Below are 15,148 nucleotides of genomic sequence, written 5' to 3' on the forward strand. Positions count from 1 at the left end.
TCCCACGTCAGTTGCTAATGCATACCTTTCTGTTTACGCTGTACAGCGTAATAAAACTGATGCATGGTTTATATTCGTTACATGCTATCCTGCTGGTCAATATCCAAGAATAATCGAGTACGGACGCATAAACATGGGTTTCATGCGACCCCATTGGCTAAAATCCTTGAGATGTGCAGAATCAAGTTTCGACCGAACTTTTATTATGGGACGCAGTCGCATATTTAGATCAAGCTACGTTTGGATTAGAGATTACTATCTGGTAGATCAGGATAGATTGGGATCTGAGTTGATAGACTTTAGGATGGGACCCTGGATGCTGTTTGCGTGTCCAGGTCGCCAGGACTTACTGGTTGTGCGGTAATGAGCCGACGCGAAACCAACGATTCAATCAATCACTTTCAATTTCAATCTTCCTCTCAAGTGTTCGACGGGCGCCCCCTGCGCCCTCAAGCTCAGGTCTTCGTATCGGTTTGTGTGACGGCACTTGCCGTGTCAAGCTTCGTTCAGGATTCAAGAAAGGTTTACTCTGTGGCCACATCGTGAGACTGAGTTCTACCTGTGACTTAGGACCAGCCATCGTGAGGAAAGCTCTAGGTGCGACGTGCAGCAGCTTGAGGAGCACACTTCGAAGAAGTGGGTACATTATCCTCCGTGTGGCCAGTGGAAATACACGTAGGCTCTCCGCCTAGATCGGATTAGTACTACCTTCGCTGTGTGCTGGAACTTTCACTAGAAGCCGGTTAGCACCAGGGCGCGTGCATTGTGTCTGCAGAAGCGGAACTTTGTAAGATATAACGGTCTTACGTTGCCCGTGGTAGTCCCTTGCCTCTTTTCGATCTTTGGAGTCGGTCATGGCCCGCTAGAAGGGTCACAACCAAAGCAGTAGAGGAAGCATCGAAAGCGGTGACGTCAAAGTATCCGACGTCCATCATATCCTCCACCTGTCTTTTTCTTCTCGCCAGCCGGGCGGGAAGTTTCGCTAAACTTCAGTGGATCTCATCCGCCAGGTCAAAACGGCTAAGCGGGTTTTGGGCAAAAGTTTCGCAAAAGAGCTTTCTGGATCAGGACGAGCATCCGAGATGGTTGATCGCAACAACCTGGCGTTTCTGAACCTTTTGGAGTGCCAAGACAACCTTGCTGCAAGCTAACAGCCTTATTCGCCAGAAACCACACTGTAACTAAGTTGTAAAACACTTTTTGAGCTTTTAATTCCTTTTCCGTTTTATTTCGCCGTATTTTTTACGGATCACTCACCGAAAAGTCCATCTGTCCTACCCTAGAGTGCTACTTGACGAAGGTAGGGCAGGCTGAATGAATCGCCTAACCCGTGCAGCGCCAGAGTGGTGCCACGGACGGCTCAAGCAGGCGCAGACGCGCTGTAAGCTCACCATGAAGTCCCTACCCGCCGGAACGGCAAACGTTAGCACCCTGACTGCAATGTCAAGCAACAGTTAATGATCCGTGTAACGAACAACGGTAATTAATGTATCAGACGCAGATGCAAACCAATTTCGGATGCAAATCGCAACAAGCCAATAACCGTTTGAACACTTGCCTTCATCACAAGGTGAAAGACGGAAGAAGGATCCTCCATGTATGAAGGAAGTTCGGTGAAATTTGGAACTAGGATCTTTGCCATGGAGGAATATTACGCTAACAAGCGCGGATTGATGGAGGCCGATACGTCGTTTGTTAGACCATGATATCACAGTTTAGGTACAATCTGTGCTAAACTGGTATCGCGCTTTCGTCAGATTGTGAAGCGGCAGGAGTTCCCGTAAAACTAGCAATTGTTTTAAAGGCGAAGTAACGTGAACGCTTTCGTCCCAAGACTTTGAATACAATCTACGTGAGCGATTGTTTCAGCTGAAACAACACAGGGACCATCCATGAATAGCATCATCGTTTCAGGATCTGATGTCTCAATCCGAGTTGGAGATTTCGGAGATGGAGAAGCGGTTCTACTTTCCAGAACGACTTCGGCCGGAACGGCGAAAAGGTGAAGGAGCATCAGTCAAAGATTCTTGCATGAAGTAATGAAGTTCACAGCAATTTCGAAGGTTTGCTCACTATGGAGGACTCTCGGCAAGACCACGCGAATCGCAGCCTTCTTCAGCGGCATCATTTGTGAAACCAGCGTAACAATACCACGAAGCCGTTGGAGCGAAACTGTCACCGAAGTGGACCAAAGAAGGTTGGCGAGAAAGTCAGCCCTTGTCATAGTATGTGGACAAGTCGGTCATATCAAGCCGCAATGCAAGTCCACCAAAGGAAAGTAATCCACTATGTTGGCGGATCATTCTACGCCATTTTGGAAGTGAAAGCTTTTAGCCCTACAATCAGGAGGAGGCAGCGACTGACGTCTCAATATTCGTCGACAATGGAAGCGAGCCTCACTGGTGTCACTGAAGATCTAGCTATACGACTTCAGCTGGACATCAAGAGACATCCCTGACGACATGATGACAGTTCGTCTACAAATACAACCAAACAGATGCAAAGACCAAGACGTACCGTCGAAATGATGTTACGAATTCCGGATTTTCCCCGGTGACGTGGAAACGTTTACGGTCATGCCTGTCGGAGGATAAGGATGTGCTTCCTGGAATAATGGCTTCGGGAGAATAACCCGGACATCGATTGGGAACGTTTACTCTTGCGCCCCGATACAAGGACAGGAACCCAGGCTCTCAATTGGTGGTACCTAACAGACCTCGAACGCCTATGATCGGAAGGCCGTCGCTTCCGAACGCAAACCAAACCGCGAAATCTTCCTACCCTCGGCATGGTCACAAAGGGTGCGTTCGGTGAAGTACGAAACTCCCAGTCACAGCAACAATTTCTGGAAGGCTCCGCAAAGAAGGATATGAAGCTGTGTTTGATTGTCAATCCACAACGACTCAGAAAGGCTGGTTTTAAACAAGGATGGGAGGCACTGGTGAACAACCCGCATATGAAGTCTTGCTCAAGTATTCTCGATACTGTGTTTCGCACTGAGCTGCCAAGTACCACACCCCCCTGTCGCGAAGGCATTGAACACAATTTCCTTCAGCCGGGAACACAACCGATCTCAGTGAAACAATGGCATGCAAAGCCGAGGCAGCGAACGGTGATCAGGATTGGACGAAAAGGATGGCGCAGGCAGGTATTATTCGACCTAGCACCTCTATTCCAGCGCTCCGACGTTCTGCGTCAAAGCCCGTGGGTAGGCGCATTGTGCACGATTATCGTCAACTCAATAGTGCCACCATTTTGCCAGCGATACCGATGCCGAGAAAGGAGGACACTTGAGTGCGATGGGCGGTAGTTACTAGTTCTCCTGTATGGACCTCTTGTGGGGATATCGAGGTTAAACTTCGTGAGCTGATATTCCGTTTCTTTTCGACGCCCGATGGGCTGTTTGGTATCTTTTAACCCCGATGGGTTTGAGCGGTAGTCCGGGCACATTTAACAGGCTGTTACGTAGAGGTGTTCAGTGACTTGCGCGATGTGATGCGCATCTATTTTGAGCGAGCATCCGTTTTACGCAAGACAAGGACGTGCGGTGCATGTCGACGCGTTGGGCAGAGATGCTTCAGCGGTGTCAAGAACAGCAATTGTACGTAAAATTGTCGAAGTGTCAGGTTCTGCAGTCGAAGAAATCCCCTGTCTCGGTGACTTTGTGGGTCGTCATGGTGTTCCGAATGGACCCTGACTTAAAGTGCGCGTAATCAACGACTGGCCGATTCACGTACCAAGCAACAAATGAAGCTTCTTAGGTACGACGGTCTACGTCTCGCGTTTTTGCGCCGATTTCGCGACAATTTGCAGGCCCACTGCACGAAATTACTAAAGAGGTTTACGCCCAGAAAGCGTTACGCGCTGAGCATCAGTTGGAATGCTCCATGCAACTCAACGCCGTCTCTCCACCCCTCCATGTTACTACAATTTCTGATTTCGACAAACGTTTCCGGTATTCGTATGGATGCCTCGGGTAATTGCCAGCCAAGAAGTCTTGTTTCAAAACGAGGAGAGGTTGGAGCATCGATTGCTCACGGAACGAAAATAGAGACCAGCGAAATCCAGCTACCCTGTTCGTGAGCAGGATTACTGGCTATCATGCATGCCTTCGTGTAGTGGAGAATTTACCTTCTCGATCGCCCATTTACCGTGGGAACCAGACCCAAGAGCATCGAGAGACTACATTGACGCAAAGACAACCAATCGTCGTGATGCGCGCTGGTTTAACGAGGCTGGCTGAATTCAACCGCAGTTCAAGTGGATTCCAGGAGAGAAAGAACCAAGTGTCGGATGCAATGTCCCGAAACCACTCTTTGAGACATAAAGCCGCTCCAGGTTAGTCTCCAGTGAGCTCTGAATGCTCGAACGTGAAATCGTTAGCTGGCTCAAACGCCAAGTGCGCTGTGACGCACTCGGCCAAATAACTGTACTCTACCGACCGGAGAGTTCAGGAGTTGTTAAGTATTTCTGAAGTGGTAAAGAAGGTACCGCATACTCTGTAGAAGAATGGATTGTTATTTTACCAAACGAGAGATGATGAAAATGCTCGACTGGTAATTCCGGATAATGAAGATCTGAAGAACCGTGTTATTGTAGAAAACCACGATGTGGTCGGCAGGTCACCCCGGATACTTTAAGACATCTTGGGTGTCAGAAAAAAATGTATTACTCCAAAGATGTCGAAATACATTCAACGCTATCACACGTTATGTGAACGTTGTCAGCGGAATAAAGACGCCAACAGAGCCGCCCGGACTACTACAACTTTGGATATTCAGGGTAGATGGGTTGATGATGTCGATAGGACCTTATGATTGCACTGCCGAGCACAGAAACGGAAAAGATGCCATTTATGGTTATTGTGCGGAGTTGACGAAGCGATCAGAAGTTCATCGCAACTCAATACGAATGCGACGGAACGAAAGAGACTCACTGCCTATTCATGGTCAATTATGTAAGAGCCATGGCGTGCCTGAAGCGATCATTTCAGACAGAGAACTCCAAATTTACGTCAAGTTCTGGCAAGAAGTGATTAAGACTTTGGAGACTGACCCACAATCTTCGTCTGCCGCTTACGCCCTAACTGAGTGGTCAGACCGAACGTACTAATCGGTTTATTGAAGACTATATTCGGGTGTTGTTGTGCCGAATTACTCCAAAATGAGCTAGGATGAATATTTGCATCTCGCGTGAATTCGCGTACAATAGACGTGTTCATTCCTCAATCGGTATGTCACCGTTTGAAGGCTGATCTGGAGTTATGATTGCCCTATGCCAGATGATGTGGCTAGGGACCCGGAATTGAACAGTTGCGCAACTCGGCGCAGAATTTCTGCTCACGGCAAGATGCAATTTTGAAGATGGCACAAGATGCAATGGGTGAAGCCAAACTCGTATGAAGTCTTACTACGACAAGAACAGGCTTGCTCAAGACTTCAAACCTGGAGATATGGTACTCTATAGATGGAAGAAACTTGGACATTCTCATAAACTCACACAGTCAAAGACTCGCACCGCCCGGTTTTGTGGACCTTACCCGGTTGTGAAACAAATTCATCGTGACTCATACGAGCTGAAGTTATCAGAAGAAGTCTCCAAGTTGCATCCCGTATTTACACCTCATTGCTCAAGCGCGTATCGCGAGTGAGGAATCACGGGCCAAAGATTATGAACAAAGTGATTTTTGAAGGACGGTACGGAAGGTCAACTTACTGCGCAAGCATCGTGGTCAGTGTAACAAGAAGAAGAAACTCCAATACCGGTTTGGACTTGGTGAATCACGCGAAGAAAAGCAGAGTGGGAACCAGTAGAGGAACCTGATCAGATTCAGGTCTCTGACAAGAACTGGGAAACGAAGAGAAAGCCAGCTTCCGAAATAGGCGGGGTCTTCTTGGAAGGGGTCATGTGACGTGGACGTCCGTCTGCCAATGAGATGGCAGAGGACTCCACGTCAATTGACTATCATACCTTTCTGTTACCTGTTACACGGATGGCAAAAATACTGGTTTATATTCGTTACATGCTATCCCTACTGGTCAATATCAAGAATGAATCATGATTATGGGACGCATAAACATGGAGTTTCAATGCAGACCCCATTGGCTAAAATCCCGAGATGTGCAAGAATCAAGTTTTCAGGAAGCCGAACTTTTACCCGATTATGGACGCCGATGCTATATTTGGATCAGCTACGTTTTGGATTAGTAGATTCTCATTGGTAGATTAGGATAGAATTAGGATCTGAGATTGATAGACTTTAGGATGGGACCTGGATACTTGTTTGCGTGTCCAGGTCGCCAAAACTACTGGTTGTGAGGCGGCAATGAGCCGACAAACCAACGATTCACAGTCAATCACTTTTCAATTTCCAATCTTCCTCTCAAATATTCGACGGGCGCCCGCCACTGCGCCCCTCAAGCTTCGGGTCTTCGTATCAGTTTGTGTGACCAGCGATGGGCAGGATCTCGTTGATAATCGTGGAGCTCGCCCAGCTTCGTGAAATATGGATGGTGGCGTCGAGCCCGGGAGGATAGCGAACAGTGGCCATCGGTTGTCTCTCCAGCGCCTTAACTTCGGTACCGATGTCTCCGGAGCTCCAGATACCCTCCGTGTCTAATAGCAGGAGTATGCTCGCATACTTTTGCGGCTCTGCACTTCAACGGCTGCATGCTGCGCCCCTCGTGCAGCGCGACGCCTTGTCCTGGAGCGAACTCAAACATGTAGTTCAGGGTGGACTTCCCGAGGAACTGGACGCCCATCACCGACAAGACCAGCATCCGCGCGCGCGAGCTACCCCGTGCAGCTCTTTCAGGACGCCTCGAATCCACGCCAGGTTCATCATACCCACGTCACCATCCATGAAGTTCGAGCGAAGCCGTCAGGGAGGTGCTGTGCCAGGCAACCAGCAAGGCCCTGGTTCTCCGGGTCCACCATGTACCCAGGTGCGACAGCTCACGCCACGGGTGCTCCATGGTAGTAATCTTCATATCCCAGTCAGCTCAGGCGCTGGGCCAAGACCTGCACCAGGTTAGCCTTACTGCGGTCGCTGTGCCATGCGTTCGAGCATCACGATACGCCTTGTGCGCGCTGACGCCCTGCTCCTCGCACTTCCGCTAGCCAACGCTCGAGGTCGAGCAGGGTGATCATCAGAAGCGCGTTCTCGATCTCAAGGTGTCTTGAACAGCGGTGATGTATGGCGGTCGATTTCCGTCCAGCTCCTGAGCGCGCGAAGAGCTACGATCGTTGTTGCTGGCTGGCCATCTTCATTGGGTCGCTCTGCGTTGGGACGCGATCACCTCGTGAGACTCTCCGCGCGAACACAAGCTGCAATTGTGGCTGAGGCGCAGGTCAGGAAGGCTGTCTTCGCCTTGATGGCACCAAAGTCGACCTGGGCCACGTGCCCGTGATGTGAACCTCAAGCTCGGTTGCATTTCGACCAGCGGCACGCGCTCTCGCCTCCTCGCTGCTCCTCGAACTCATCCAGTAGCGACTCCCGTGATCATAGCGACAGACGTCATTAATCTGCATCGAACGCACTCCACGAATACCGGGTCGTGCTCGCTGCTCTCAATAATCGATTCTTGATCAGGGTCGGCTAAACTCCACTCACTAGGCGCCGTGCTGCGAGTTGATGTCACAGTTGCTTTGCCGCCGCTTCCAGTGTCAGCACAGACTGCATCAGCAAACATCTCATTAAAGCTCCTCACTGGTCTGTAGTCCCCAACGATGTGCAGCAGGATCACGGGACGTAGCCTCGTGAGCCTTTCTCGAAACCCCAACCGATTTCAGCCGCTGTCTCCGTCTTGGTGAGCTCCACCTTGTTCGGAGTGGCGGGCGACTGGACATGGAACACCGACTCGACCCAGTCCTTGGATGTGCCTCCTCCTTCACGCGGTCCGACAGAACCCGACGCGCCATGTGCGACGTATCCGTCGACAGGTTAGCCCTGACGATATCCTCTCCATCATGGCCAGCAGCAGAAGTCCGCAAACCAAGTGGCGTGAGGTCACAATGAAATGGTGCGTCCTCCTTGGTCGAGCTGGTTGGGATAATGGAATAGGCTTTACGAGGAAACGCGTCTCTCACGAGCAATCGAAACAGCTTCAGACGAGCCGACGTCGAGACAGAAGCAGCCGCAAAGTAGCGTCAAAGACGCTCCGCTATGAGGTTGCTTGCTGGTGTCTGAGGCCTGGCGGAACTTCGCGGCCCGCCTGTTTCGGGGGGGGCTCGCGTGCTTCGTTCAGGCTCGTTCAATCGTTACTGTAGTCTGTCCCCGTGTGCTCGGATACAGCGAGGCAGTGAACCATCAGGCGGTGCATGGTACGTGGAGAGATACAGTCTGCGGGTCTTGGGTCCGGTCAGGAGTTGATCGATTGACGCCGGACGTGCTGTACAGACAGTCCATGCGATTACCGTCGCCTCAGTTTCAAACACGAATCGAGGGGTGTCGTCTGGCGCGACAATCTTCTTGACGGGGAGGTTGCGCGACGTGCTCCATCTCCGTTATAGCGCAGCAGGGCTGTCACCCATCAGTAAGAAGAGAACGTCCCGAGCCGCACCAGAACTTCGACGCCACCTCCGCAAGTTGGTCGCGAGAGCTCGACGTATCGGACGTCCGCCACAAATTCAGTGCTAATACCTCCCCGACTTCAGCTTTGGAGCAACCCGAAGTCAGTGGCGCTGCCTGCATCACGGCGTCGGCGATGCTCTTCACCGTCGATGGTAGGTCGCTTCGGCGCGAACTGCGGCTCGCGCCAGATCTGCAGCTCCGTTTCGGCGGATCGAACGCAGGCGGCACTGGATCGAGTGTCATCAGCACCCCTCCAGCTCCTCATCCAGCTTCACCAAAGCGGCTCAGCGTCCAGTAGCTTCGCCTTCCTGGGGTATTCAGCAGCGGCAAGAAACCGTAGTGCTGGGAGACATTGGCGCAGTTGGCTTTGAGACATCAGGCTGGAAAGACTCCAGGAAGCAACGCCGTCGCGCATATAATGCCAGCCTTACTAACAAAGGTTCGAACTGGTAATCAAAGCGGAACGAATCTGAAGACGCCCTCGATCGCTTGTGAGCACCTGCGGGTTGGCATTGTCGAGACAGATCAAGCTCACTTCGTCGACTTTCTTGCTCACTGGCGCGGGTTGCTCTTTGTCGACAAAGCTCCCCTCGAGCGGCCACGACGGGACCAGTCACGGATCTGCGCGCGATAGCAGGTGTGGACGTCGGGAGGAAAGCCAAATGCTGCGCGTTCTCAATCCACAGCGGCGCAGCAGCTTCCCGCTTGCTCGATAGCCTTGCACTTAGGCCCAGGCGAGTCCACGAACGGTGACATGAGGTCCACAGGCCTCAGGGCCTTCGGTGTGCCGCGGTCCCGATCAGGAACCACGAAGGTTGTTGGTCGCGAGCACCTGCTGAAACAAAGTCGTAATTGCTGACGTTGGGACCGGTGCACTCGATCGTGTCGTCGCCAGTGTACGACCGCTTCAAGATCCCACGCTCCCGGTCGCGCTCCAAGCTGGGTTGAACGAGCGACCTTACTCTCCAGACGCCGTGACGTCTAAGCCTGGCACCCGCCGCAGGCGTAGCAGGTGTCAGTCTCCTTTGCGAGCACTCTCTCGAGTTGTCGCGATTCGACCCTCTTCCTCGGCGCGTTCAGCAATTTTCAGAAGATGCCGCCGAGGTGCTGCGTTCCGCTGGGCGTAAGGACGCCAAAATCTTCCAGAAAGCACCGCGCCCCTCAGCGAGCGTAGTCACGCCAGTGCCGCGCTCTCCGCCTCTCGACAGCTTCATCTGCTCCTGCAAGTCTGGATATGACTTGACTGGCGACACCATGCGTCATGCATCACGGCATGAGTAGACCGCCGCGCGTCTCCGTCGTGTCTTTCGAGTTGCTCTTCCCTCTCGGAGTGGCTTACCTCTGGAAGCCCCAGCCAGACGCCGCAGCGCACCCGTGATCGTTCTCCGCATGACTCGATGGACGCGCGGTGCTTCATGACTGCTTCGATGCTGCTATGCACGATCAATTTCACCCGGCACTCATACCCGGGCCAGTGCGGGCAGTACTCCGATGTGCGGAAGCAGCAGCCTCTCCGCCTTCTTGCCGGAGCTCGCTTGCGGATATCCGAGATGAAACTACCATGCAGACTAGCATCGCGCTGGCCCTCGAGATCACGACCTCGTCGCTCTCGTAGTCCCCGGTCTTGCTGGCAAGCGCAGCTCCTGCCTCGGCACGTTTCCCAGTTGCATAGGCTGTCCGACAGCGTGCGGAGTCCTGCACCCAACTCGACGGACCAGACCACCGGCTGAGGCCAGCGACAGTCACGCTGGCGTCAAGGCTCGGGACACCTTCGAGTCATGCTCGCTCCACCTGCGCGCCCACGTCCTTCCTTACAGAGGGTGACCAAGGCACGCGTCCTTCGATCTTCGTGAGTAGCTTGGCGCTTACTGGGCGGCGAGTCGCGCTCCGCCGCCCACTTCCTCTCTGTCGCCCACAGGCGCCGCAACTTCGCCTTGTTCCCGTCAGCTCAGGCCGTGCTGCATCGACTAGCTCGCTCTCTTCATCGACTCCAGAGTCTGAAAGCCGCTGCGCAGCCGGTCAGCGACACCAGGAGGTCGAACGCCCTCACGCCTCACGGAGGATCGTGACCCTCACTCCAGACCGTCACACAGCCTCCTCTCAGCACCGCTCGGCAGGTGGCCACCTGCATCATCAGCCCCTCCAGCGTCGACCTTGCCTGCGCAGAAGCGCGCTTGGTCGGACCTCGGATACACAACGTCCAGCCACGCGGCCGAGGTGGCGATGGAGCCGGCCTCAACGATCGCGCCCGGGTCTCGAGTTTCGCGGTGACGCCGCGCCACGGCGGCTCCAGCCTGCCCTCGACCTCTCCGACCACGAGCGCTCGGGCGACAGCGTTTGTGTACCGGCCAATAAAGTTTGTACCGAGGATTTGTTAACGAGGCGGTTTCTGGATCATAACTTTATCAATATTTGATTGACCAAAACCACACCGCCCACAAAATGACGCCACGGTTCTTGTCGTTTCTGGCATGCTACATTTCATCCAACCGTTGTCTAGCGATGCATGAGTTCCGGACAATATTGAGCAAATCAGCCTTCAAACATCACCAACAAATGGTACCATAATTGAGGGCTAGAAGCCAAGATCTAAAACAAACAGCAACCTTGAGCATCAGAGCTACAGCGTTTCAGCTTCGTAATGAGCGCCGTATGGCTGAAGTTGGGCGAGAATATTGGCACCAGGAGGCTTCTAGCCTGCCAAGACTTTGCTTTTCGAGTCTTGTTATCGATAGAGTGCCGTTAACCTGTAAAATATTCCCATGTTCGATACATGGGTACAGGATTGGGGAACTACGAATTAACAAAATAATGTGAGATATTATACGATTTAATTGGTGTCCATGATCTGTTAAAATAATCAAACCTGGCCTACGACGTCAACGTGACTGCCTGTCCCATGGATCCAGATGTATTTTGCCGTATGATTCACCGGATTGAGCCAATGGTGTGTTCGTATTTTGACCGATGATAGGCTAACCCTACTGGAGCCCTTTCCCCAAGCTTTTGGCCAGCTGAGCGTTTTTTTCAGCGGCTATATCTCGATAACGCCAGATTCGTCAAATCTGTGAGCCCAAATCGGAATCTACGGGCGAAAATTACCCTTATATCTAACTATCGTATATGGAAAGTCACCATCTTCCGTATGTAAAATGACCCCTCTCGCGGTACAAACTTTATTGGCCGGTACAATTACACATCGCACGCGCGACCGCAGACGAGCAGCGGGACGATGATCCCGTCATCAAGCTGCCCATGGCTCCCGCGAAGCTCAGGCTCCAGGACTGCGGAGTCCGGCGCCGTCAGTGCTTCTTCTCGTCCGAGCTGTGGGGTTGCCCCGGATCGCTCTCTGCAGCTCCCGCACGGCCTCGCCAGCTCCACGGTCCCTGGGTGCCGCGTTCATCGCAGCATGGAGACTCTCCGGAGAGGTCTGGCGGTCGGCGACTTCCGGGCATGGCGTTTGTTTCGTGCTTAGTGATAGTTCAGGTGGCTGCGGGTCGTGGGCAGATCGCCGGAGATAGAAAAAACCCGAAGGCGGCGGCCGTCGGTCATTCTCCATCGCAGGTGGGTGTCCTGGAAGAAGTAGTAGATGGGTAGCGCGCACCGTTCATGGGCGTCCTACAGACCGAGGGGTGAAGTTTTTAAGCATGAACTGACCTTAATTTGAATCTAAAGGAAGTGCGTGCCAGCGCATGGCTGGACGAATCTGGCGCTATTTTTATATCGTTAATTTCTGGTCGATAAAACGCAATTTGTCGACGCAGTTCGAAACCGAATGTAGGCGCTTTGGGGTCTAACATTTTACCTAAAGTATCATCTTAATCGGGTATGACTCCAGGAGAGCTGTAGTTTGACTTACTATTGAATATGGAAACCCTTCCAAAGTCGATGAAACAAGTTTTGACCTAATAGATTACCAGTAAAATCACTGGCCAGGATTTCCAATCTTAGCCTTTGACCAACGGTGGCAAATGAAGAGATGACTAAACTGTTGTCTAGCGGAACTTCCAACGAAGAAAAAATGCTCTTCTCTACGTCCATTCTTTGAACAGAGACTGGAACCTAAGACTGAAACTTACATCGCATCCCAAAGCTTCGCTAAACTACCGTCGTTAATTAGAACGATCCTCACGCCCGTCAGCCTGCGCAATATGGTTGTGCTTGCGGAGCTTGCTTATACACTGACGGTCACTCAGTCATCGCGGCTTAATAGAGGCGCGAAGTCTTGAACGTGAGGGGTTGATAATGCTTGGCATCGGTCAATTTTAACAATCAGCAGGGATAACCACTCTATATGCCTTGACTGGCCATGGTCTTGTGTGGCAAACGCCAAGCTGATAGCGGAAACCGTAGCCTCACCTCTATATCGACCCCACACCAATGAGGTTCTTTTGGATCCGGCGGCATGGTGAACCTGCGCTCAACGCACCTAACTACGCAGAGATTTCAGCGAGCGAAGCGAGTGCGAAATAAGGTTTCGTATAAAGAGGAGAAGCTACGCCAACTGTCAAGCCAGGTCGCGTGCCAGCGCAACTTCTTCAAGATTAGCCGAGCGTCAGCAGCCTAGCTGCTGCCGCGGCTATTCTCACGGCAAGACGCTCTTGGGTCTTCGGCACGCAGTCGCCAACTCGCCTCGTCGAGACTGCAGCCAGCTCCACGGCCAAGACGGCAGGCGCTCGGCCCACCAACGCCAGCGCGACGAATTCAACCACCACCACACCCTAGTAAAACGGGGCTGGCTCACATCAACTCACATTCGTGAGCCTCAGTGAGCCTTGCCTTCAATAATCGAAGCGTCTGCCTTTGCCCCAATATTGCGTGCTTCTGACAAAGTAGGGACAAATTCTAGATCTCTGGCGACAGGTTGGTTCCACCCACTGGTGTCAGTCAATGACGACTGGATAGTGGAAGACTGCTGGACGAGTCCAGCAAATATATCTTGACAATGTTGTTGTCAGACAAACGTATGGCGTCTGGCTGCAGACGACATATAGATGAATCAACACCTATTGCATTACGGCACTTTGGATATTCATATCCTGTGAATGAGTCTGCATTGGGGAAGTCCTGGCATGTATTGCTCCCCTAAAATAAACTTTGCTTCAGCTCAAACTATCCTTTAACATACAAACTACTATCCCCACAAGCTAACAGGAGTCTTCCGGTTGTGTCATATCCCTAGTCGTCGTATCCCGCCCATGCGGCATCAGCTTCCCAGCCATGGCGCATCGCCCTACGGCCTGCTGTAGCGCATGGTAGTAACCCTGCCCTATGGCATCTCACCATCTTCGGACTGCCTTATCTTTTGCTCGAAATTACAACGCATTTAGCCATGCGTATTTTTTATCGTGCGTGTGATTGCTGATTGATTTACCTCAGCTTTCACGATTTCCTTTTGAATTCCGCGCGCGGCGGAGGACGAAGCGCTCGGACGTCGGGCGCTACACAACCCCACAGGACCCGGAAGCGCCCGCACAGCCACGACGGTGCGCGCGACCGTAAGCAACCAGATACATGCGCGCGATGGCTATAAGTAGAAGTAGGTGACAGCACCCTGGGCGTGAGCTAAATACATAATCTATTATTACTGCTGTGATTGGCTAACCCTCTTGGTAGAATATATTGCTATTCACGGGTGCCACACGCACTTTCGCGACGGCGTGTGAATCCGAGCGTGCGCTGGACGGGGTGATCAGGACCTTCAAACGCGACTTGCAGGAACTTTAAGCGCAGGACACTTAAGCACGCTGAACCTTCAAGCGCCAAACCTTCAAGCATGCTGGCTTGTTCGAGCACCGGAGCGATCGCGTAGTAGTGGAGCGAGCTGGCACAGCGAGCGTAACAGGTTGGGACAAACGGTATATCCAGAGTGAAGCGATCTGTAACAGCGAGCGGAACGGGTTGTGATGAATGGTCCTTCAAGCGCGACCTGCCGTACCTTCAAGAACGGTGGGCCTTCAAGAACTTCGGATCTTCAAGCACTTCGGACCTTCAAACCCGTAGTACCTTCGAGCACGCTGGACCTTTAAGCACCGAGCGCGATCGCGTAGTAGTGGAGTGAGCTGGCACGGCGGCGGAGACAGGATTGAAGGACGAACGAGTATATTCAGTAGTGGAGATGACTGACACAGCGAGCGTAACAGTTAGGACACGAACGGTATGCCATGTAGTGGAGGTGACAGCGGGCACCGTAGGCGTAACCGGTTGTATGAACGAACAGTAGGTCAAGTAGTGGAGTGAGCGGGCATCAGCGTAGCGTAACGGGTTGGGACGAACAGGAAGTCAAGTAGTGAAGAGCTGGAACGGCAGCGGAACGGGTTAGGACAAACGGATATGTTCAGTATTGAAACTGAGCTGGAACGGCGAGCGTAACGAAGATGACGAACGGTATATTCGGTAGTGGGCAGGCTGGCACAGCGGAAACGTAACGGGTGACGACCAGTAGACCAAGTAGTGAAGCCGAGCTGGAACAGCGAGCGTAACGAGTTCGGACCGATCAGGAAGTCCAGTAGTGGAGTGGGTGGCACGCGAGCGTAACGGGCTGTGACAAACGGTATGGCAGAAGTAGTGAATCGA

This window comes from Phytophthora cinnamomi, assembly GCF_018691715.1.
Source record: "Phytophthora cinnamomi strain GKB4 chromosome Unknown Contig86, whole genome shotgun sequence".
Classification (NCBI taxonomy): Eukaryota; Oomycota; class Peronosporomycetes; order Peronosporales; family Peronosporaceae; genus Phytophthora; species Phytophthora cinnamomi.